At 42.8% G+C, this 26,388-nt stretch overlaps 1 protein-coding gene across 12 annotated transcripts in view; it reads right to left on the bottom strand.

Annotated features, from left to right (window-relative positions):
• The window catches only part of PAK3 (p21 (RAC1) activated kinase 3), a 257,980-nt gene that overhangs the window by 184,184 nt on the left and 47,408 nt on the right, over window positions 1-26,388 (bottom strand). The window lies entirely within an intron of this gene.

The following is a 26,388-nucleotide window of genomic DNA, read 5'->3' as shown; positions in this document are numbered from 1 at the left end:
GAGCACTTTCTTATACCTACATGCCTCCCCCAACTGATGCTTCTCTCTCTGTGTGGTGCTCTGGGTGCTCACAGGGATCCACCTGCCACTGCTTCTCTCTCCGTGTGGTGCTCCTTGTGATCATGTGGCTGGAGTGCAGGGCTGGAGCACTGGGCAGGACAAGAGTGCCTCTCCCCAGCTGAGCCGCTCCTCTACCCAGCCCCTCTCACTGTGCCACTCTCCTGGCAAATGTAGGGCTGGAGCACCAGGTGGGAACAGAGTGCCCCTCTCCAGCTGAGTTGCTTGTCTAGCCCGCCCCTCTCTCACTGTGCCACTCTACCGGCAAAGATGGGGCTGGAGCGTGGGGCTGGAGTGCTGGGTGGCAACAGAGTGCCTCTCCCCAGCTGAGCTGCTCATCTAGTGAAGGACTTCTTTTAGCATTTCTTTCAGGGCAGGTCTAGCGGGAATGAACTCCCTCGGATTTTGTTTGTCTTGGGCATGTCTTTTTATCTTGCTCATTTTTGAAGGGAAAGTTTTTCTGGATATACAAGTCTCCGTTGACAGTTTTTTTCTTTCAGCCATTTAAATATATCATCCCACTATGTTCTGACCTACAAGATTTCTGCTGAGAAATATGCTGATAGTCTTATGGGGTATCCCTTATATGTAACAAGTCACTTTTCCCTTACCGCTTTCAAAATTATCTTTGTCATTCTCTTTTGAGTGTTTGATTATAACGTGGCTTCAGGGTGGGTCTTTCTGGTTTTATCCTACTTGGAGTTTATTGAGCCACTTGGGTTTGTATATGAAAGTTTTTAGCCAGTATTTCTTCAAATAATCTCTCTGCCCTTTCTCTCTTCTCCTTCTGAGACTCCCATAATGTGTATACTGGTCTGTTTAATGGTATCCAATAAGTCCCTTAGGCTCTGGTCACTTTCATTTATTCTTTTCTCTCAATAACTTCAAAGGATCTGTCTTCAAGTTTGCTGATTCTTTCTTCTGACTGTGTGAATCTGCCTTTGAAATCCTCTATTGAATTTTTCAATTCATTTATTTTATTTTTCAGCTTCAGAATTTTTGTTTGGTTCTTTTTCATAAGATGTTTATATTCTCATTTTGTTCATATTATTGTTTTCCTGATATTTTAGTCTGCTCATACTCTCATAAGAAAACACCATAGACTCAGTGGCTTAAACAACAGCAATTTATTTTCTCACACTTCTGGAGACTGGAAGTCTGAGACCATGGTGCCAGCATGGTTGGGTTCTGCTGAGAACTGTCTTCCTGGCTTGCAGATGATCATGTTTCTTTTGCTATGTCTATACATGGCTGAGCAAGAGAAAGCATAAGCAAGCTCTCTGGTGTCTCTTCTTATGAAGGCACTAATCTCATCATGAAAGCCCCACCCACACAAGCTCATCTAAACCCAATTACCTCCCAAGGCTCTATCTCCAAATACCATCACATTGGGCGTTAAGACTTCAAGATATGAATTGCAGGGCAGGTGGACACAATTCAGTCCATGGTCCTTTATTTCTTTCAGTTCCTTATCTGTGTTTTCCTTTAGCTCTTTAAGCATATTTAAGACAGCTGTTTTAAAGATTTTGTCTAGTAAGCCAAATGTGTATGTTTCTTCAGGGACAGTTTCTGGAGATGCACTTTATTCCTTTTAACAGGTCAGTTTTTCCTGTGTTGTTGTATGACTTGTGATACTTTTTTGAAATTGGGCATTTGAAAAGGCAGCCACCTCTTCTAGTCTCTGAAGACTAGCGTGGAAGACCTTCACTAATTAGCAGGCCCCTGAGCCTTGGGATCAGTCCAGGATGAAGGCTTTTAAGTTCTTCTCAGGTATTTTTTGGGCATGCATCCTGTCTTGGCTTGTGTATAGATGGTTTTATTTTTTCATTTCCTCCACTTTCTTTTAAATGTCTTAATTTCCCAAGGAGTCTCACCCCTGCTTCTTCTTGGGGCCTCAGATATTCTATTGTATTCCTCTGCCCATAATCTCTTGCTCCCAAGCATCCACAGGTCTGCAGTTCTCCTGCAATTTTCACATGCTGCAGCACCTGCCATTGCTTTCATGGTTTCCAGCCTAAGATCCAAACTATTCCCCATCTGAGCTCTGAGTCAGGTGAGACAGAAACCAGTTCCCAGGTAGCCCACAGACAGGCCAGAACATTGCACACAAGTTCCACTCTGTTCCTTCTGTCCCACGGAAGGGAACTGGAAATTAGGCTGATTCCTCCCAACCATGCTGCATTAGACTGGGGAGGCGGTAAAGCAAGTGTGAGTAAAATGCCATGAAATTTCTTACCATTTTGAATGTAGCTTTTTCTTGATTGTGCATTTACTTGGTTGCTATTGATCTTTGAATGGTTTCCAGAGCTCCTATAAAGTTATTTTAGTCAGTGCTTCGTTGCTTATTTGATGTTTCCATGAAGGCCTGGAGCTTCCTAGGCTACCATCTTGCTGACATCACCTATTTTCATTTACTATTAATCGTTGAATCTATAATGCATGGCATATAGCAAGTGCTTAACAAATGTTTGTTGGATTTAATTTTAATCTGATTTGCCTCATTCATTATTGTTTCAGGTATATTAAACTTGAGTCCTCACCTAGACTGTAAGCTCCTGAGGGTAGAGAACCATTCATAACTGCTGCTGTGTTTACACAGAGTAGGTGCTCAACATTTGCTTATTTCACTCAAAGTAGGTGCTTAATAAATATTTATTGATTTTATATGACTGAATTGGCTTTTAGCTCTTATCCTTGCCTTGCATTTACCCAGAGTGAACAGCAGACCTGGATCTCATTAGAACGCACATAAAAATGAATAGATTGAAGTCATATATTGCTCTCATCTCACTCCCAGGAGGTAAAAATAAATCCAGGCCAAGCCTCTATTCTTCCCCATACTAAACTCATATTCACGTCCAGTCAAAATCAGGGACTACTCTCCTTTTTGAATTTTCACTATTTAGCACTGTGAGTCCCAAAGTAAACACCAATTTTAGAATAAAAGTGACAGGTCAGAAACCCCTACTTATCTCCAAGAGTCCCTGGGGCAGATGCTTTAATTATCACTCATAATTCTTCCTTCCTTCCATCTTTCTATTCCTCCTTCCCTCCCTTCCTTCCTTCCTCTCTATATTGAACAACCGCTATTGAACAAGAACTTATAATGTGCACACAAGATGAGTAAGGTATGGACCTTGCCCCAAAAGAGTTCACCAAATAGTAACCATAGCTGTGATCCTCCACTCTATCTGGAATAATGATTACTCTTTGAAAGAATTCAAACAGCTAATTATCTCCCTGGTAACAAAACCAGTTTGGATCTTTGACCTCTCCCTTTGCACTCTAGCACATACACACACACACACACACACATTTTTAAGTAGGCAAGCTACCAAAGTTCCTAGTTTCGCCTTTCCGTGTCTCCATTCAGTTATCCTGGCACTGCCTCTCCATGCCCCAGGCAGCTAGTGTACTCTTAATGATACCAGCTAACATTTATAGAGAGGTTATGCTATGCCTGGCACAATGCCCTCACCTGTTGCCACAGAGGCTCCTCTTGTTGACAGGATCCCATGCTCTGTATTCACTCTTCCAACACATTCTGTTTAATGGCCCAATTCCAAACGGCTATCCTTTTAGCTCCCAGTTAACTGGAAACATAATTTTGCTAAGGTACTCATGATTGATGAATTTGATTACTGAGCACAGGCTCAGAAAGAATTGAGCCTTGCTGATAGGGGTTTTAGGGGAACCACTTCTCAGGGCACCTCCTTCTGCGTCTGGTGATGGAGCCACTTATTTCACCCTCCACTGGTTATATACTAGTCTCTTTTTCTTACTCTGCACACAATTCCCTACCTTTAAATCTTCCAACAATTCTGCTCTCAGTAGACACCCTACTGCCTCTGCCCTACTCAGACCTTCATCACCTCATGTCTGCACTATCCTCATCGCAACTAATATTTATCAACTGCTTACTAAAGGCAGAACACTGTGCTAGGAGCTTGAAACAATTTAATTCTCACATAACCCTTTAAGATGAGTACTACTATTGTCCCCATTTTACAGATAAGAGACTTGAGGCATGATAACTAGAGTCAACAGCTAACAAGAAGCAGAGACTGGACATAAACTTAGGGAACCTTGTCCCAACATTTAATGATCACACCATAAGCCTTTTTTAGCTAGAAGAAGAACATAAAAATAGTCTATAGAAATGTATTTGCTGAACAGCTTCTGTCTCTATTTTTTTGTTCAAAAGATAAAGTCATCATAACCCAAGGAAGTGACTTCCTGTAAAACAAGGTAGCCAGGAAAGGTTTCCTGAGGTAAATAGGACTAGTGCTGGTCCTTGAAGGGTGAACACAATTCAGGCAGGAAGAGAGAACAGCAGTGGGCATTTCAGGCTCAGGGACATGACATGTGCAAAGGTAAAGAGTGGGGAATCCCCAGTTGTGTGGGGAAGACAGCAGAACAAAGTGCTGGAGCAAAGGGTTCCTTTGGGGGAGAGTTGGAAGTCCCACAGGAAAGGCATGTTAGGGCCAGGCTAGTGCAGTCTTGAATGCCAAGCTAAGGAGTTTGAATTTCATGAGTAGGCCACTGGTCTCTACACTGTGTAACCTGAGGCCCTTGAAAGAAGGGAGGCTCTTGGTCCTCCAACCTCACTTCAACTAAAGCATATCTACATATTTTTTAGAGCATGACTACTTTTATCTGCTTTTCATTTTGGGGTTTTAACTACCTAATATTTTGTTTAAAAAAAGCATCCCCCTGCTAATTGGAAACCAATGCACAAACAAACAAATTAACAAACGGACTTTGAAAACTACTACTCCAGGCAATGGAAAGCAGGCTATGGTTTTTCACTGGGGTATGACATGACCAAAATTGTTTTAGAAATATAATTCTGCCAGTAGAATGTGGGGCAAACTAGAGGACATGATACTAAGTAGAGGGATCTGCTGGGACCTTGTTGTAGCTGTTTAAGATCACAAGGCCAGTGGCTGTGGGAATGGTTAGAAAAAGGATATATGTTGGAGACATTCCGAAGGACATACATACAGCATGATAACTGACAGGATGTGAAAGCCAGGAAGGAGTCAAGGGGTTACATCTCTGCAGAGGACATTTCAGCTGATAAGGAAAATATTTGAGATCAGAGAGACCATTCCAATGTGCCTCGAACCATTCCATGTTGGGTAAGCTGCACTTCTGATTCTTCAGAAGAGAAAACTGGCCTCTATTTGCTATTCTGGAAGGGAAAACAAACTGACATATTCATTTTTAAGAGTGAGTTGGGCAAAATAACGGGCTATTTTTCAGGACTACTCAGAGACCAGTTACCAGATATTCCTGTCTGACAACAGGAAAGTCCCTTGGGGGTCCTAAGGAAAAGTGGTGAGAAACAAGGTTAGAGAGGAGAAATGTTCTTATAAGCCTGTACTGTCTGTGCAGAGCAATAACTATTTTAGATTGGGCTCCAACAAATTGAGATTGGGAGCTACAGGGCAGCAACCAGATTTAATTCAACGGTCTCTAGAGCACCTAGCACATTACTGGTGCTCAGTCAGTGTTAAATCAGCCATGGAAAGAAGCATCAATCTGTATGCCTACAGTAAAAGAGAAATTCGGTTAGGCCAAATGAGACTCAGGCAAAGGCCTAATGAGAAATGGTGTTAAGCTCTTATGTTATACTCCTCTTCCCCAAGTGGAATGAACACTGGACAGAGAATCCCAAATTCAAGGCTTCACCCTGCTGCCAACTATGTATGTGACTTTGGACAAGTCATTTACTTCTCCAAGCCTAATTCTCTCTGTTTTCAAACAAGGAGAGTTATTCCTGTCACATGAGGTTGCTGAAAGGGTGGAATTAGATTGTAAAGTACTTTAAAATATTTCTTTTTTTTGAGGAAGATTAGCCCTGAGCTAACATCTACTGCCAATCCTCCTCTTTTTGCTGAGGAAGACTGGCCCTGAGCTAACATCCATGCCCATCTTCCTCTACTTTATATGTGGGACACCTACCACAGCAGGGCTTGACAAGCAGTGCCATGTCCACAACCGGGATCCGAACTGGCAAACTCTGGGCCTCCGAAGTGGAGCATGTGAACTTAGCTCCTGATCCACTGGGCTGGCCCCAGTAAAGTGCTTTAAAAAGCATCAAGTAACACATGCTCAGCAAAGTATTTTGATACACAGCCTATATGCCTGGAAAATGATATGTGACCAGAATTTTTATAAATCAAACCAAATATTAACATCCTAACATTTTGTTATACAAGTTTGAAAGAACTTTAAACACCCATGTCTCCACCAAGTCCTTGATATTTAAAGGCACTGTTCAACAATACTTTTCCAAAAGAAATTAGTACAGCAGATTGATATTCCTCATTTTCTGTAATTTGTGCTCATCTTACTATTTCACGCTCTCTAGTCCCTTTGCATTGTCTTGCAAAGGAATTCTTACCTGAGGGAGAACCCAGAACATGTTTGCTACCAACAAAATGTATTTTCTCTTTGCTTCTTAAGGCTGGGCCTAGGGTGATCATGGCTAAAAAAGGCAGGAGAATAATTAGACTAGATCAGTGAAGGAAGGTGTCAGGAAACTTTGGTCCAGTTTGGTCAACTACAATCCACCACTTTCTGGGATCTCATGGAAGAGAAAATCATATCTTTGGATACCTACTCTTTATAAAAGTCCTTTTCAATTCACGCCCTTTGCTATGGGGCAATACGTTGATTATTGAGAAGGCAAATGAAATCTGCTTAACAGATAAATGATAAATTTTTTTATAATAAAAGGAGAGAGGGGCTGGCCCATTGGCACAGTGGTTAACTTTGCACACTCCACTTTAGCAGCCTGAGGTTTGCTGGTTCGGATCCTGGGTGTGGACCTACACACCACTCGTCAAGCCACGCTGTGGCAGCGTCCCACACAGAAGAACTAGAAGGACTTACAACTAGAATATACAACTAGGTACTGGGGCTTTGGAGAGAAAAAAAAAGAGGAAGATTGGCAACAGATGTTATCTCAGGGCCAAGATTCCTCACCAAAAAAAAAAAAAAAAAAGAGAGAGAGAGAGAATCAGAATGCTATTTATGAATACCAGCCAGCCAAGCAATCTTGCCAGAGATAAATTAAAACCTTTTGACCCAGCAGTCTTCCCACCAACCTGGTAACTATGCCCAGATGAATGAGGACGCTGCTCTTTTTCAGGGGAATGATCACAACGTTCTAACAAACCTGAACGTTCATCAATAAATGAATGGCTGAATAAATCCTGGTGTATTTACATCATGGACTGATATGCAGCCATTTGAAAGAATGAGCCAGATCTATAACTACTGATGTGCTGGGAGGTCTGTGATGTACTCGTAAGCGCAAAAGCCAAGCTGCAGAGAAATGTATATCTCATGATCCCATTCTAGTACGAACAGCAAAATCCCCAATAGATGTGCTCCATGCCTGCACATACTTGCATGTGCACAGGAAGGCTGTGGGAGGATTTAGACCTAGGTTGTTAGTGTTACTGACTCTGCAGAGAGCAAAAGGACAGAGGAACACATTGCTTATTTTTATTTGTATGCCTGTGCATTATTTCTGTGAACGCATGCAACATGTATAATTTCTGAAAAAGTTGAACAATTCTTTTAAAAAGCTTTACATGGGCCTTAGAAGACTGCTCCCCTACACTGCTTCCCTGGCCTTTCGGCTCCCCTGTCCTTCATGCCTACATTGAGGGATAATAAAATTTATTTCTTGCTCAGAGACTCTTGCCTGCTTTGCTGCTAAATTGTGTGCATGCCAGAGAGACAAACGATGAAGGGTGGTGGAACAGGTAGGCCTTTAACTAGGCTTCCACCTCCTACCCCTCCCCAACATTTCTGGGAAACAAAAATAACCTACATGGGAAGTCAGACACAGCCCTGTGCATAAATAGTTCCTGTGTGAATAAGAGGCAGCTGTGTTTCAGAATCATGCCTTCATTTCAAGGAATCAGGAAATCGCCAAGCCCTGTGGTGGAGGAGCCCCAACTGCCCAGGCTACCTGCCCCCAGCAGCCGCCTCCATCTTCTTGTGCACCCCCCTCAAGAAAAACAACCCAAATCACAAAATGAGTCACCGTCTTTTGAGCATCCACTATGAGGCAGGCACTGGCACTGCAAGGCATCTTCTGACATATCATCTCAAGTTAATCTGCACCACAACCTCTGCCTTTCATGCTGTGATAGGTAGGTTGTGATTTTGCAAAAATGGAACAGGCTGGAGACATCTTAGAAGGTTTTCACTGGGTTTATTTAATCTCTTGATGTACCAAAGGCTGAGGATTTCCCCAGTGCTCTTCCAACTACACTGGATAAAAGACGCAGATATGGAATTCAGAGAAGTTGGCCAGCGCTTGAAAGTTCACACAGCCATGAAAAGGAGAAATGGGAATGGCTGGCCCAGGATTTGACTTAGCCAGAGAAACTTGTAGCTTCCCACGATTATTAGCAGTCAAGGGGCTCAAGTTCCCAACGTGCAACTGTGTGGCTCTTACGTAATCCCAGGAAGCCATTTATTCATGATATCAATTCCTGACATTGGTGTAGCACTTTACATTTTCCAAAAACTTTCCCTGTAGGGTCTTATGCTCGCAAATCTGAGGGAGATAAGACAAAAAACATTACCCCAATTATATATATGGATGAAGAAGCAGTTTCAGTCCAAAGTCATAAAGCCAGGAAGCTCGTGAGTCAGAACCAAAATCCAGGAAGTGAATGAAGCTACTGTATGTCGTTGCTACACATTTTTTCTGTTCAACCAACTAATTAATATCCATGCTGGGATTATGAGGACACAGTATTACTTAGTGGTGTAAAACATGGGTTTTGTTACTTACTCACTATGGTTTTAGACAAGTCACTGACCAGCTCTGTGCCTCAGTTTCTTCATAGATAAGAACAACATCTACCACCTAGAGTCATTGTAAGAACTCTTCTATGAGATAACTCACAAAGAGCATTTAGCACAGTGCTTGGCACACAGGAAGAATTCAGTACCTATAAACTATTCTTCTCATATTTTAAAATGCGTACTTAAGATGTGGCTCTTGCTCACAAGTACAAATACAAAGTAGATCTTTGTGACGCTGTGGTGCCTGCCAAGGTTATTTTGTAATAGATGCTTTGATACGGGGCAAATTTATTCATCACAACAAGGAGCCTAAAGATGGAAAACATGATAACAAAGAGGACTGCAACTCTCAGAGACCATAATTGGTAATAATCCCTTTCACGTTGTCTGTTGCTCCTGGGGCCACCAGAAGGTGAAGCAACAATGAGCAGCTGCCACTGTGCTGTGCCTGCTTTCAGCCATGGCAAGAAGTATCTTTGCCAGCCCCAACCCATATTCTGCCAGTGCCATCCTTTGGGCCTGGCATCTTTCCAGTGGGTCATCACCCTCACTCTAAACATATACATCAGTCAAAGACACTTAGCCCCGTTGCCCCAAAGAGCAGAAGGGTAGAAAGAGAGGGAGCAATTGGAAAAAAGAAGAGGGAAGAACAAAGTGGGGATGGGAATAGGTACAGAATAGTGACAGGAGGAGTGACGGAAGCAGAAGCGAATGAGCTCTGCCTTCCTGTGGATACAGCCAGCTTAAAGGGGAAATCCAAAGAACTCAAGGAGCAGTGGTAGCACAACATTGTGAATGAACTAAATGCCACTGAGTTGTGCACTTTAAAATGGTTAATTGTATGTTATATGAATTTTACCTCAGTATAAAAAAGAGCTCAGGAGCTCACAGCACCATGGTCCCAGAAAGAATTTTATGCAGATGCTGGCCAGGCCTGAGGTTCAAAGAGCCCCTTGAAAGCAATGAATGCCTATTTGTGTCTCTCCTGTGACCTGTCCTTGCCGTGCTGCCCACTCGTGGGGATGGGGTGTGTGTGTGTGTGTGTGTGTGTGTGTGTGTGTGTGATTTCTTAGACTGGCTACTGTGATCCTTGACTGCAGAAATTTTCTCAAATAATAACAATAATAACACTTAGTCCGTACTAAGCTCCCACTATGTGTCCTGCTTTAATCCTCACAGCAAGCCTCAGAGGTAGGAATTATCATCACACCCATATTACAGATGAAAGAATGGAGACTCAAGAAATTCCAGGGCATCTTTTCATGTGTCTGTTGGCCATCTGTATACCTTCTTTGGAAAAAAATGTCTGTTCATATCCTCTGCCCATTTTTTGATCAGGTTGTTGAAATTTTTGTTGTGGAGTTGTAGGAGGTCTTTATGTATTTTGGATATTAACCCCTTATTGGATATACGATTTGCAAATATTTTCTCCCAAATATTTTGATGGGTTGTCTTTTAATTTTGTTGATGGTTTCCTTTGCCATGCAGAGGCACTGAAGTTTCACTTAGTCCCATTGGTTTATTTTTCCTTTTGTTTCCCTTGCTCGAGGAGACAGTATACCTGAAATTTACGTAATGTTATAAACTAATGTGACCCAAAGAAAAGAAAGGTTCCAGGTGTCGCTACAAAGTCACTCAGAAAGTGAAGAGGACATGCTAAACTCAAGCCCAGGCAGTGAAGCCAGCTGATGGTTCCGCTTGCTGCATAGCGCTCTCTGCTTCATGCACCAAGCACCTACTCTCTGCCAGGTGCCATGAAGACACCAGAATAGTATAAAGGATATGGCTTCCACCCTCAAGGAAATGAGAATGCAGGTCAGGGATGGTCTACTGCAGGAGACCACAAAGGACCATTTAGGTTTTTTTTAAATTTTATTTTATTTTATTTATTTTTTTTTTTGGTGGAAGATCAGCCCTGAGCTAACATCTGCTGCCAATCCTCCTCTTTTAACTGAGGAAGACTGGCCCTGAGCTAACATCCGTGCCCATCTTCCTCTACTTTATATGTGGGACGCCTACCACAGCATGGCTTGCCACGTGGTGCCATGTCTGCACCCAGGATCCGAACCGGCGAATCCCGGGCCGCCGAAGCAGAACATGCGAAGTTAACCACTGTGCCACCGGGCCGGCTACAGGACCATTTTAAAGAGTGCTTGGCTGCTAAGTAAATCTACTCATAAGAAGAGGAGCTCAGAGAAGAGCTGATAATAATAGTAACCACAACAATTGTGATAATTCATACTGGCTGAGCACTTTTCTAAGTGCCTGACACGTGTTTAACATACCCAAACTTATGTATTCTTTACAGCAATCCTGTGAGTTATGGACTAGTTCCAGCCTCATTGAAGAGTAAGGAGACTAAGGCTTAGAGAGGTAAAACAAAGTAACTTGTCCAAGGTTACACAACTAGCAAGTAGGGGTAGACTGGATTTGAACTATTCTGTCTATACAGTACATAGAAGAAACTCAATAAATACCCATAAAATGAATGACTATCTTCCAACTACTGAGCACCTGCTATGCTATCTCATTTAATGCTCCGAACCCTATAAATTTAGTGCTATTATTGGCCTGATTTTACAGATGAGGAACCTAAAGCTCAGAGATGTTAAGTAACTTGCCCAAGTTCACACAGCTATTAAGTGGCAAAACTATGATCCAAACCCAGGCCTGTCAGCTCCAGGCCTTTCTCATTTGTTTTCCAGAGGCTTCTCTGGGGCTGCGTGCTCAGTAAAGCCCAGCTGCCCCCTTCTGTGCATCCATGTCAGTTGGCCTTGATTTGATGTAAATAAGGGAGATACAAATAAGAGACTAACCTCTAATTCAATGCGTGGAAAACATGATCACAGCATGCAGGCAGAGGGAAATGAAGCTACCACGGTGGGGGGAGGAAGGGAAGCAAGACTTAGAAAACTCTGATGAAGGCAGGGGCTGTTCTCCATATGCTCCCACCAGGGGAGAGACATTTTGGCTCCTCTTAGAGCAGAAGCAACAAACCCGAAGCATGCCACGACCAGCACGAAATGGGAATGTTCACTGGAAATTTGTTTCTAATAAACGAGTCTCCACATTAGAGGAGCAGCCAGGCTCAGGCAGCCTGTGCCCTAACACCTCATCAGAATTATGTTGCTCTCTGAAAGAGCGTCAGCTCAGCTCCAACTGCCACCCACCAAGAGGGGCTGAACTTTTCTGTGACCTGTATCATGAGCTTGCTTTTGAAGAGACTGCTTCATACCCTCTTCCGTTCGCTGCAAGCATTTTTTTTATGCTTGTTCTGTTGGGTCCTCTGTTCCGTTCTGTGGATCGAAGTGACTCTCACAAGGCCAGATCACATGGCTCACAGAGAGCTGCCATGGTCAAAGGGTCAAGATGATGGGTTGCCAAACCAGAGAGCTCTGCAAGCCCATTCTACTTAGGGAATTTCTCCTACAGTGGTGAGCCCAGAGTAGGTACTTCAAAAACACTTGTTGATTGACTGACAGATATATGGTGGGGTAATTCACTCCCAAAATTTTGCTACTCCAAGTGTGGCCCATGGACCAGTGGCTTTGGCATCACCAGGGAGTTTATTCAAAGTGTATAATCTCAGGCCCCACTACAGACTCTCTGAATCAGAAGCTGAATTTTAACCAGATCTCTATGAGGTTTACATGAGCATTAAAGTGGGAGAAGCACTGGTGTAGGACTATGGCTCAGAAAGGATTTCACTGCCACAGTAGGACCCCATTCCCTCTGTCTTTCTGAATCCAGTGGTTTCCAAATCTGGTTGTACATTATTTCATCTGGGGTGCTGGGATTTTTTTTAGAAATTTTTATTTGGAAATAATTTTAAACTAACAGAAAAGTTCTAAAAATAGTACAAAGAACTCTTGTCAGCAGCGTAAGCCCTCACCCAGATACACCAAATGTTAGCATGTTGCCATATTTGCTTTCTTCCTCCCTCTCTACATTTCTACATGGCTTTTTCCTCCTAGTCCATTTGAGTAAGTTGCAGACATCATGTATTTCCTAAGAACAAGGCCATCCTCTTACACAATCACAGTACAGGTCTCAAGTTCAGAAATTTTAACATTGATATAAAAATATTATTTAATATACAGCCCATATTCAAATGTGGCCAGTTGTCTCGATGATATCTTTTATAGTAATTTGCTCTTCCATCTGGAGAGCTTTTAAAAAGTGCCAATGCTGTGGCCCTGACCCCACACTCTGAGGGAGGGGCCTGTGCATATACATTTTTAGGCTCTCCAGGAGATTCTAACGTGCAGCCAGGGCTAAGAACCTCTGTGCTATTGGCTTTTTCAGTGAGCCCTGTATATCACCCAGGTAGGAACTCTTGTCAGCGGAGTAAGCCGAGCATAATTTGTCTAGGCCCCACGTCTCCTTTAACCTGAGTTCTGACATCACTAACTGCCGATGAGGTTCCCTGGGCCTTTCCTCAGTGTCTTCTGATGCCACTGCTCTGATGGAAACAAAACATTCATTTTTCCATCCTGCTATTTTCCCTACAGCTGCTCAGCACAGTCCCTCTTTCTTTATGAAAAATGAAGCCTTGAATAGTATATGCTCTGTTCTGTGTTCTCCACAAAGCTACATCTAACAAGTTGGCTGCATCACCTCGAATTGCAGAAGAACAAGGGCAGATGGTGGGAAAAGAACACCAGGGATACAGCAAATCAATTAAGGTGAGGGCCAAATTTCTCTTTGGGCTGGCCACAAATTTTCTCTAGAGTTTGACAAGTGCTTTCTCATTACTAGACTGTTCTCAAATTACCTTGGCTTGGAAAGCACGCTGCTGAGGTGAGCAGATGTAGCAATCTGGGGCTGTAGCGGACAAGAAGGTAACATGCAGATGGGGAGCAACTGAAAGACTAAAGCTAATCCTACGAGCCAGCGGGCTTTTGCATTTCCTGAAAGAATGTGGGTCAATCTAACTGGTCAGTTTAACTGCTTCAATGAGTCTGTTCTGTTTCCACCCGTTAGCAGATGAAGGCGAAGCCTGGCAGGTCTAAGAGTCCATGATATTCAGTCTGCTGGGTGCAGAACAGTTTACCCCGCACTGAAGCAGCCATCACCCTCCACACCCCCTCCCACCCAAACATGTGTTTCACTGCAGCCAAAGAAAGTGAGCTTTATTTGAAAAGGCTCTAACAGGGGAGACTGAGTCCAGATTTGTATTGGTTTGTGAATGTATTCTGGAAGAAAAGTAAAGGTAAAAAAGGGATAATTTGGCTTCAAAGCTGCTTTGTAAATGCCTGACAAATAGACTTGCTTTTAGTATATATTGGTATTCTTTAATATTCGAGAGAACTAGCCTGCTCAGATGGATTGCTTTAACATAGGCATCTTTGAAGCTAGTCAATGACAAAATATTTGCAAGTGGTTAGTATCTTTCCTCCTCACAGGAACTCAATAATGCGCCAAATGAGATCATGCCCTCTGGCCCAGGACTTGAGAACATTTTGAATTGTGTTCATCCTGATTAGGAACTAAAGAATACTCTAGTTATCGCCAAAGTCCAAATGGAGAGCACTTGTATTCCTAGACAACCTTTAGAAAATTCCTTAATTAGGACCCAGGGTGCACTGCCATTGCCATTTCTAATCATCTCTTTCATCAGAGGACTCCTTGTCTTATTACAGATTTTGGTCCCTGCCAGTAAGACAGAATGTGCTTAAATTTATCAAGTGTGTGTGAATTGCACACATCTCAAATTTTCTTACCAAACGGCCAGCTTTGGGAAATATTTTCATAGACTATGATATTTCACATAGCCTAACTCAAGCTAACAAAGGGAATTTCTTTCACATTGCAACTATAAAAAAGGGCTAATATTCTCTCCAACTGTTAATTTTCATTCTCTAGTTATTTAATATATATACTAAGTATAATATATATACACATTTTAAAAATATTTATACATATTTAATATTATACACATGTACACACACACATACGCACATTTCAGGCTCTGTAAACCTGAACTCAGGTTTATATGTAACAGTGGAGTTCAGACACACACGAACTCCACTACCCATGCTCCAAACCTGAACTTGTCCCATCCCTTTCAGTTCTTTTGTCACTGACAGAATTAAGATCCAGTGGCCCCTTAACTCTCCTTTTCTCCTATTGCTCCGCTCCAATACATCCTCCAAATACACTTATTCCTTGCCTTCTTAATAAAAGCCCCAAATCCTTAATTTGGCATTCAAACCCCTCTCCACAACCTCGTATCAAAGATTACCTCCAACGTTCCCAGTGCTGTTCCCAGTGCTCCAGGCAAACCATCTCATTGGCGGTTATATTATGAAGCAAAGTAGCCAAAACGTTCTGGAGCACTTGCCCTGTGTTAGCTACTCATATCATTATCTCATTTACTCATTCCCACAACCCACTGCGGTATGTTCTATTACTCTCATTTTTCAAGTAGAGAAATCGGGGCCAATGTTAAATAACTTGCCCAAGCTCAGGCAGCTAGTAAGGTGTGGAATCAGGGTTTGAAGCCAAGCAGTCTCATTTGAGAGCCTACCCTCTTTACCTAGCCTGCCTAAATATGTTTTGTAGAGTTTGTCCTGCATTTTCATGTTTTTGTTAATAGAAAATACAGAAACAACCCTCCTTCCTACTCTATCATCTCCACCTGCTGAAATCTTGCCCAGTTCAAATAGCACCTCCTCCCTGAAGCTGCCCCTGAATTCCCACAGCTGAAGTTCATTAGTCCTGGCTCAGCGTTCTCAGAGCATTGGTTCTAGCACTTATGCTACTTTTTTTATTGGAATTACTTGTAGATGTGTTGCCTCCTCCTACCCGCCTCCACCCCATCTTACAGGAAGCCGAGCCCACTATCCCTGTGGCCCTGCAACGCTGAAGCCAAGAGAGTGCCAGTCAGGTGCATCACCAGTATGTGGTAGAGCATGCCTGGTATTTTTGCCATAAGCAGCTTTGCCACAAGCTGTTTCTCCAAAAGCAGTTTCGCCACAAATATTTTCGCTCCACAACTAATTGTCTTTAAAGGCAATTTTGCCACAAAAGATAAAATGACTGGTTGATTGACAGTTTGGTTTCATTTGATTAGAAATGGTTTTCATCTGGTTACAAATAGGCATCCTAGTATTTGAATGAAACTGACACCTCTCTTAATGAAGGAAGATATTTTAGGGAAATAAAGAAAGGAAGTATGATGCCAAATGGGGAGACCAATCAACAAGCCAAAAAAAAAAAAAAAAGAGTGTAGCGGCCAGCCAGGTGGTGTTGTGGTTGGTTCATGTGCTCTGCTTCGACAGCCCAGGGTTCGCGGGTTTGGATCCCTGGTGTGGACCTACACACCACTCGTCTAGTCATGGGCAGCATCCCACATACAATATAGAGGAAGATCGGCATAGACCTTAGCTCAGCAACAATCTTCCTCAAGCAAAATAGAGGAAGATTGGTAACAGATATTAGCTCAGGGCAAATCTTCCTCACCAAAAATTAAAATAAAATAAAGTGTAACACTATGAAGGAAAGACTTAGAAGACAAAGTGCTTAAGTAACAATCCACAAAATAAAATCACTTCTTTGTGCAGTATTGCCATGAATGTACATACATTTAAATACTCAAATATTTGTATTTGAATATTTTGTATTTTCATTTTCCACACTCAAGTCTTTTTAATTTTGCTATTAATTTTTCATGCTTCATTATATTCTTTCTAATGTCCCTCTTTTTATTTTTCGTGATTTTTATCTTTTACGGCAAAATTGCCTCATGGCTAATTAGTTGTGTGGCAACAATGTTTGCTGTGAAACTGCTTGCAGCAAAAATACCTAGAACCTAGGTTGGCAGTGGGATAGGTAATCTCTAGACTCCCTCCCAACGCAAAGCTTGTACCATCCTGGGCAGTGGTTTCCCTGAGGTCAAGAACGCACCCTCCTCAGCATCAAGCAAAGTAGCCGGCATGTTTCTGGGGAACTGCTGAGTCGGAAACTACATTATTTCTGATACACATATGGATGAACAAGTACTGGCTACACTCTCCCTCCCAGTCTCTGTATGTCTATCCATCACTGTCATGTGTGTTTGAAGATGACACTGCTATGCAGGTGTGGCTCGAGAGCTGCAGTCCTTTTCAGATTCCTTCCCTATGAAGACTATCCTTCTTCATACGGTGTGAGTTGATGATCCAAACACACACTGATGTCTGCAGCGCTCAGCGCTTTGCTTTTCAGTCTAGACCAGTGGTTTTCAAACTTGAGCAAGTATTAGAGTCACCTAGAGGGCTTGTTAAGGCACACATTGCTGGGTCCCAGCCCCAGTAATCCAGGGTAAGACCCAAGAAGTGGTACTTCTAACAAGTTCCCAGATGATGTTGATGCTGCAGGTCCACGGGCCGCCTTGAGAACTACTATCCAGACAATGGCTTCACTCAAAAGGAGATACCTTCTCTCTAACTGCTGCCCACTGAATCTGAGGGGCCAGTGGGGCTGGGGTGAGAGGAAGAGTGCTGAACCGGGAGCCTGAAGACCAGAGTTCTACTGCAGCTGCTGGCTCTAGTGAGCTGGGCAATCTTCGACAAGTCTCAGGACTGCTCTTGGTCTCTAGTTGCCTCACAGACACAAGGATGGGTTGAAGTTGGTGATTGCTACTCTGGGTATTTCTAGAATTCACAATTGGTCTGGTGCTCTTGTCCCCAGGCTAGTGTTTCCAGCTGGGAAGCCAGATACCCAAAGCACCTCCTCATGAATCCCAATGCCCACTCCTGTCTACCATCACTCCAAGTGGAGCTGGTCCGGATGCTTGGGAGTCTCTTTCTACGTCCAGCCCTGTGTGTGGAGTCCAAAGAGCAAAGTTGGTGCCCTCTCTCTTGGAGATACAAATCTGCCATTTCAAGGCATGTCTGTCTTACGTGTGCTATTTAAAAGGCACTTCAGCACAGAGAGGAGGACACAGAATCCTAGAGCCAGTCTCCTGAGTGTAAATCCCCTTTCTAACCAATTACTATGTAACACTGGGTAAGTTAGTTAACATCTCTGAGCCTCACTTACCTTTAAAAGAGAGAGAGAAACAGTACCTGCTTCATGGGGTTGTTGAGGACTAAATGAGATAATGCATGCAAGGCATTTACCATAGTGCCTGACACACAGGAAGTGCTAAAATATTGTAGCTGTTGTTTCTAGAAAGAGGGTAATGGCCCCCTCTATAACAGTAAACAAGTAGGGAACCCAAGAATTCTATGGCTGTAGGTCTTCTACTTTCTTTAAACCTCCCCGTAGTGCATAATAACGATAATAGTAATAACTCACATATATGTCATATTTTATACTTTCAGAATACTATCCACTAAATCTTCTCATCCAATCTTTATAACACTATAAGGACAAGGCCGGCACACTTGTGTGGACCTCTGGATGGGTTGAGGTATTCCAAAAACACCACTGCTGTCTTCAAGCCTCCCTAGCAGAAGGCTGGTTTTCCCCACGTGGATTCAGCTTCTGCACAGTTGGAAGAAGCAGAATCCTGGGCCATGGTTGCCAGCTGAGGGGCCTCCAGGAAACCTCTCTGGTACTCGGCCTATCTTTTGCAGGTATACATCAGGCCAGGAGGCTGCTTCTTGTGCAGCATCATTGCCTGCCTTCTGTTTAGTGCATGCATTACCAGCCCCCAAACATCCAAATGATGCGAATTGAATGACTTGAGGACTTTTGATAGTAAACATAAACCCAACCAGAAAGATGTTCTGGATTTTTCATCAATTCCACTTATTAGTCCAAGAAAAATCAGCTACCTCTCCACGCTCCCAATTACACTTCTCATTAAGGCAAAATCATGAAGATGGCTGTGCTACTACTGGCACGCTCAGCATTAATTAGAGCTCAATGATCAGAGAGGAATAAAGCACAGGAGACTCGGAAACTCGTTACGGTGCTTAATAATGATTTGTTTCCTCACCAGAAACTGGACAGGGATTCCAAACTTCAACAATTTCACTTCCTTGCTCTTTCCTTCCCTTCATGTTTCTGTCATTTGTGACTCTGTTGGAAACAGAGGACAATAGCAGGCCCTCTATTTGCTGTCTATTGTTTGACTTCCCTGACCTATCCCCTGTGGCCAGTTTCTTTCCGTTATCTTTAAGACCACAGAATGAGCCAAACTGCCCTTCTCACTTTGCTGGAGCCACACCGCACCTCAGGGCCTTAGTATTTGCCATTCCCTCTGATTGATATGCTCCTTCTTGGGGCTCTTGCTCCCTCTCTTCTTTAAAATCTTTATTCAAATGTCATCTGCTCAGTGAGGCCTTCCATGACCATCCTATTTTAAAACCGCCCCTCTCCTCCTCCCTATCTCCCTCTCGTGCTTTATTTCTCTGCATAGCATCCATTGCCTTCTAATATACTATACAGGTTCCTAACTGTTTTATTTATTCATTTTCTCTCCTTCTCTCTCTCTCTCTCTTTTCCTCTCTCTTCCTCTCTCCCTCTCTCCGTTTACCAGAAGGTATCTCCCCAGGAAGGCAGGGATATTTTTAACTTTTTATTTTGAAATAATTTTATTAAATTCTTTTTCTTGAGGATAGAGCAATAATATATATTTCTTTTGTAGCTTCTATCACAAAACTGAATATTTATAGCTTACATCTCTATACTACATAAAAAGCAGGTTTCCATATAAATTCTTTGAGGTATATTATTATTGGGTCTAACTTACAGATGAGGAAACTGAGATACTGTCAATGCCCTGACCATATTCTTTTGGCATTTATCATTTCTGTGCCTGTCAGCTTACTTTTAAGCTGCCTGAAATAATTTTAGACTTTAAGGGGAAATTGCAAACATAGCACAAAGATTTGACATATACCATTCATCCAGCTTCCCCTGATATTAATACCTTACATAATGGTAAAAGTATCGAAAGCATGAAATTAACGTTGACACAATACTGTTAACTAACCTATAGACCTTATTCAAACTTTCCCACCTTTTCTACTAATGCCCTTTGTCTATTCCAGGATCCAGCCCAGGATCTCATATTGTATTTGTTCTCATGTCCTCCTTAGCTTCCTCTAATCTATGACAGTTCTTCAGTGTTTGTCTTTCATGACCTTGACAATTAGACAAGTCCAAGCCAATTATTTTGTAGTTTCCTTCAATAGAGGTTTTCTGCTGTTATCTCATGGTTAGGTTAAGGTTACACATTTGGGGCAAGAATACTGCAGAAGTCAAGTTGTGGAGGGTGGGGATTTTTTATTGTTTTTTTTCTGTTGAATCCCCCGTTGACTGGGACAGGGCCTGACACATAGGAGGTGCTCAGGACTCATGAAGACACAAAGGGACCAGCCCACCAGGCACCTATAGTCCTTTCTGGACATGAGAAAATTATGTTCTGTGGAATATCACGTTTGTTGGGAACCTCTTGTGGCTTTGAGGAAGGGGAAGGCAAGACGATTGGGGCAGGGTTAGGGTCCCTACCACAAAGCTAAACAGTAACAGGTGAAGGAACCCGAGTAGCATGTGGCCCAGTAAGACGAAAAACGGTACAACCCTTGGACAAAACGATGGCAAGATTTTTTTCACTTTTAAAAATGATAATACCATCCCCACCCCTGCTGTAGACTGAATATTTATGCCCACCTCCAACTGATATGTTGAAACGTAATCCCCAATGTGATGGTATTTGCAGGTGGAGGTGATTAGGTCATGAGGGTGGGGCCCTCATGGATGGGATTAGTATCTTTATAAAAGAGACCCCAGAGAGATCCACAGCGCCTCCCACCAAGTGAGGTTATAATAAGCGAGAGGATGGCCATCTAGAAACCAGGGAGCAGGCCTCCCCAGACACTGAATCTTCCAGCGCCTTGATCTTAGACTTCACAGCTTCCAGAACTGTGAAAAATAAACTTCTGTTGTTTATAAGCCACCCAGTCTGTAGTGTTCTGTTATGGCAGCCTGAATGGACTACGACATTTCCCAAATAAAATGCAATACCTTACATGTGTAAGTAAGTGGCTCAGTCTACAGGCTCTGAAGCCAGACTGCCTCAATTCACAATCTAGCTCTGCCGTTTACCAGCTAGGTAACAATGAACAAATTTCAGCCTCTCTGTGCCTCATTTTCCTTATCTGTAAAATGGAAATACTGTTCACATTAATCTCATAGAGTTTTCTGAGGATTGATGGAGATAATAGATGTGAGGAGTGTAGAGCAGTACCTGAAATATAGTAAGCACTCAATAGGCATTATTATACAAATTTCTGTCCTTTCCAGAACACTATCCAATGGATCATTTCATTAGGTATTCAAAGCAACCCCTTAGGAGCAGAGACTATTATTTTCATTGACCGATAAGGAAATTGAGGCTTAGAGAAGTAAAAGGATTTAGCTAAGGTCTCCTAGCTAATGAGTGAGAGAGGAGTCATATGTTTCCTAGTCTAGTGCAGTTTCTATATTGCCCTACCCGTATCTGTATAGTCTCACCAAATGCTGGCAGTCACAGAATGAGAACTTGGGATTAGATTTACCTCTGAGCATCACATTCTTCTTGGTGCTGGACAGCATCTGGGACACTGTCAATCTTCTAGGGTCTTACAATACAAGAGATAGAGTGAGTACTAAAATAGCCGAAAGAGTAATCCCTGGAACAGTGGGTGTACTGACAATCACAGGCGGCTTCCGCCTTATATAAATAGATCTTCAGGGATTGTGATTTGGATAATGGAAGGCATTTTCTTTTCTTTTTTTTTTTTTTTTGTGAGGAAGATTAGCCCTGAGCTAACATCTGTGCCAATCTTCCTCTTTTCTTTTCTTTTCTTTTTTATGTGGCTCACAACCACAGTGTGGGTTGATGAGTAGTATGTAGGTCCGTGCCCAAGATCCGAGCCCGCAAACCCCAAGTTTCCTCACCGAAGCAGAGCATGTGAACTCAACCGCTACGCCACCGGGCTGGCCCCATGGAAGGCATTTTCCAGGGGAAGTATCACTGCAAGCAGGGGTAATCACCCAAGTCATCCTACCAAATGTAGCGAAAGCAGAGTGCTGCTACTGCTATAGAAGCTAGTGCACAGATTTTACAGGGGTGGGGAGAAAACGAGAACAAGACAAGGCTGGAAAGGCAGGCAAAGGCTGGATTCTGCCAGGCCTTGATGGTCCAGGGATAAAGTTGGATTTTGTTCTAAGTGTGATGGAAAGCCACTGAAGGCTTTTAAGCCAAGGACTGATATTATCTGATTTAATCTTTTTAAAGAGCACATTGATGCTATAATAGGGAACCAAGTAGAGTGTGATTCTATAGGGAGACAGAACTGGGCTTGAATCTCAACTCTTTCCTTTCATAGCTTGAATCTCTTCTGTTTAATGGAGACAATTATATTATCCACCTCACAGGGCTGCAGTAAGGAGTTTAGCCCAGTACCTGTCCCATAGTAGGTGCTCAGTATATGTTAGCTGCAATTATTATTATTATTGTTGTTGTCGTTGTTGTTGTTGTTAGTGGTAGTAGTAACAGTGTCAGTAGTTATAGTATTTAGTGTTATAGTCACAACTTTGAGAAAACACACAGGATGTGGTCCAGACCAGGTATTAGGTGAATGCTGGTTGAAACAAACTTTTTGGACTCCTAAGGGCTGACAGAATGGTGGAGTCTCTGGGTGCAAGGTGAGGGGATGGAAAAGGTCTGTCTGGGGTTGCTGCCAACTAAGCATGGGGGTTTCCCTGTCCCTTCTCCCACGCCCAAGATGTGCTCTAGCTGCTGGCTGTGTCCTTGCACAGAGCTATGTCCAGGCACAGAGTGAGACGACAGGGAAGGCATGGAAAAAGAGAAGCAGTCTTTCCTCAGCCTTTGTGTCACTTCTCAGAGTCCCAAAGGGTTCATTCATCCAAAAGTTGCTGAGTGCCTCCTATGTGCTAGTCTGGTGCTGGGCCATGCCATCCTTCCAGCAATAGCTGAGTCACAGGCACCATGGGAGAGCCCCACTGGGCCAACCTATCACCTTACAATGTGGGGCTTGTGCAATGCAGCAAATGAGATGAGGCAGGTGCCGAGGATTCCAGCCACTGCATGGGCATGGGCTGCTTCTTCTTGGACTCTGGTTTAGTTTTCCTTGGCCTGAGCTACAGGAGGTTATTAATTACCCTCCAGCCAGCAGGGGCAGGCTGGGATGCCAGTGTGGCACGTGTCTCACCCGTGCCCTGCACTGCAGACACACCATACCCAGAGAGTGTCAATGATGCAAAGGGATTTCTCTTTTGGTGCACTCCTGAGCTCTGCAGGCTTGTCTGGCTACACCCAGTTCTTACGGTCCCCAAACCTGTCTGATTCCTGGAACAGACAACTACAGAGACATAGCATGCCCACTTGACAAAGGGAGTTGTGCCATGCCAACCCATACTTAGGCTGTCTGGTCCTGGGGTATGCTTGGTGTACCAGGAGTGTGGCAGGAATGACTGGAACTAAAGCCACAGTGATACCCAATTCACCTGCCACTTTATCCAGCTATTATTTCTTACTCAACTCTTTGATGTCTGCTTTCATTTATTCCTTCATTTATTTGATCATTCATTTATTCAACAACATTTATCGAGGACCTACTCTGTGCTACGCACTGTGGAAGGTACTGGGGATACACAAGACAAAGTCCCTGCCCTCAAGGAGCTTACATTCTAACGTGGGGGACTGGATCACTCTCATCAGAATATCATTTCTCCCTTCAAAAAATTAATAAAACCCTCTCTGAACTCCAATTTTCCCTCAGATACTGCTACTGCCCCATTGCTCAGCTACTCTTTGTACTAAAACCGTGAGGCAATTGTTTATACTCCTTGTCTCTAAATTCTCTCCTTCCATTCCCTCTTGAACTCTAATCCCTGTTCTGATCAAGATCACTGGTGATCTACACGTTACAAAATCCAGTGGTCTTTTCTCTGTTCTCATCTTCCTTGAGATCTCTGCAGTGTTTGACGTAAATGACCACTCTCTCTTCCTTTAATCACTTTCTTCTCTGGACTTCCAGGAAACCACATTCTATAGATTTTCTTCTTCCACTCTGGCTGTGTCTTCTCAATCCCCTTTGCTTATTGCTCTTCACCTCAACCTCTAGACTTTGGAGTGCTTTATCTCTCAGTCCATGGACATCTTCTCTTTTCTACCTGAACTTACTCTCTAGGTGATTTCATCCAGTCTCATGGCTCCCAAAGATCTACTTCCTGGACAGACCTCTCCTGTGAACTCCAGGTTTATATATCCACCTTTCTACTTGACATCTCCGGTTGAATGTCTAATAGGCACTTCAAACTTATCAAGTTCAAAACTAAGCCCTTGATATTTCTCCCTAAAATTTACTCTTCCCACAGTCCTTTCTATCTCAGTTAAATGGCAACTCCATTCTTCTAGATGCTGGGCAGGCCAAAAATCATGATGTCATCCTTGACTGTGTTTTGTCTCATACTCAACATACAGTCTGTCTGCAAATCCTGTATATTCTATCTCTCAAAGTACATACAGACTTTGACCATTTCTCATTGGTTCTCATATCACTGCCATTTCTACCATTGGTTCTCATCTCACTGCCTTCTCCAAGCTACCATCATTTCTCACCTGGATTATTGCAGTAGCCTCCTAGCTGGTTCTGTTGCTTCCACCCTTTTTCCCCTTCAGTTTATTCTCAACATAGCAGATAGAGTGAGCCTATTAAAATCCGAGTTAGATTATGTTATTCTCTGCTAGAAATTCTTCAATGATACCTCTCTTACTCAGAATAAAAGCCATCGCTCTTACAATAAACTTTAAGGTTCCACATTACCTGGTACCCCCATTGCTTCTCTGAATTTATCTCCTTCCACTCTTCCCTTTGTTCTCAACTCTCCAGCCACATTGGCCCCTTGTTGTTCCTCAAACGCATTAGGTATGATCCAGCCTCAGGGCCTTTGCACTGACTCTTCTCTGCCTTGAATGCTGTACATCCAGATAGCTGCAGATCTAGATCTTTCACGTCCTTCATCTCTTTATTCAAGATTCACCTTCCTGGGCCACTTTATCTAAAACTTTTCTCCCTCTTCCACAAATAAAAAATTCATATCACCATTTTATGCTTTATTTTTTTCCTTAGCACTTGCCATTATCTAACATACTGTATGTCTTAGTCTGCTCAGTCTACCATAAAAAAAATACCATACAATGGGTAGCTTAAACAACAGAAATTTATTTCTCACAGTTCTAGAGGCTAGAAAGTCCAAGATCAGGTGCCAACAAGGTAGGTTTCATTCTAAGGCCTCTTCTTTTGCCTTGTAGGTGGCTACCATCCTGCCGTATGCTTACATGACCTCTTCTTGAGTGAGGGAGTGGGGAGGGGATGAGATAGGAGGAGAGAGAAAGCCTTTTGGTGTCTCTTCTTATAAGGACACTAATCCTATCAGATCAGGGCCCTACCCTGATGACCTCATCTAACCCTAATCAGCTTCCAAAGGCCCCATCTCCAAATACCATCACACTGGGGTTAGGGCCTCAACATATGAATTTCAGGGGAACACAAACATTCAGTCCATAACACTACTATATATATGTACTATATACACACACACACACACACACATATATATATATATATATATATATATATATTACTATATATTTTACTGATCTTATTTATTGTCTGTATTCCTCACTAGAATGGAAGTTTCATAAAGTTTAGGATGTGTGATTATTGTGTTCACACTTTGAATTTCTGTGTTTTGAGCAGTACCTGGCACATGGTAGGGGCTCAACAAATATTTATTGAATAAAATAAGCAAAATAATTGCAGCTTGTGATAAGTACTAAGAAGGAAATAAACAAGGTGATAGATTAGAACAGAGACTGTCAACCTTGGATACACATTCAAAGGTTTTAAAGATACAGATAACTTGGGCCTCATCTGCAGAGATTCTGATTTACTTGATCTAGAAAGGACCTGGCCGTTGTTGTTGTTATGTGTGTGTGGTTTTTTTAATTCTCTAGGTGATTCTTAATGTAAAGTGAAGACTGAGAACTAATGAGTTTGAGAGTAACAGGGGGGATAGGAACCTGCTTGAGATAGGGTATACAGGAAAGGCCTAAATGAATGATACCATTCTGAGATGGTATTATTTAAGTGGAAACCTGAAGGACAAAAGGAAGCATGGGGAAGTTGGGGTATGGCTGGGAGTCAATTCCTTGTGGAGGGCAGAATCAGAACAAAGGCACTGAAGCAGGAATGAGCTTGGTGTGTTCTCACAACAGAAGGCACATGCCGGTGGTGTAGAGTGGGCAAGGGAAAGAGTAGAGCACGATGAGTTTGGAGAGATACGCAGGGGCCAGATTATGCAGGGCCTCATAGACCATGGGAAGGAAATTGGGCTTTATACTACATGAGACAGGAGCCATTGGAGGGTTTTGAGGAAGGCAATGATGTGATCTGATTTACTATTTCCTAAAGATTGCTCTTACTGCAGTGTGGATGGCATGCGTAAAAGCAGGGAAACAACTTAGCTGTTGGGGTAGTCTACGAG

Source organism: Equus przewalskii, chromosome X, assembly GCF_037783145.1.
Source record: "Equus przewalskii isolate Varuska chromosome X, EquPr2, whole genome shotgun sequence".
Classification (NCBI taxonomy): domain Eukaryota; kingdom Metazoa; phylum Chordata; class Mammalia; order Perissodactyla; family Equidae; genus Equus; species Equus przewalskii.
Note: the sequence above shows the minus strand (reverse complement) of the source record. Positions and strands in the feature narration are given on the sequence as shown.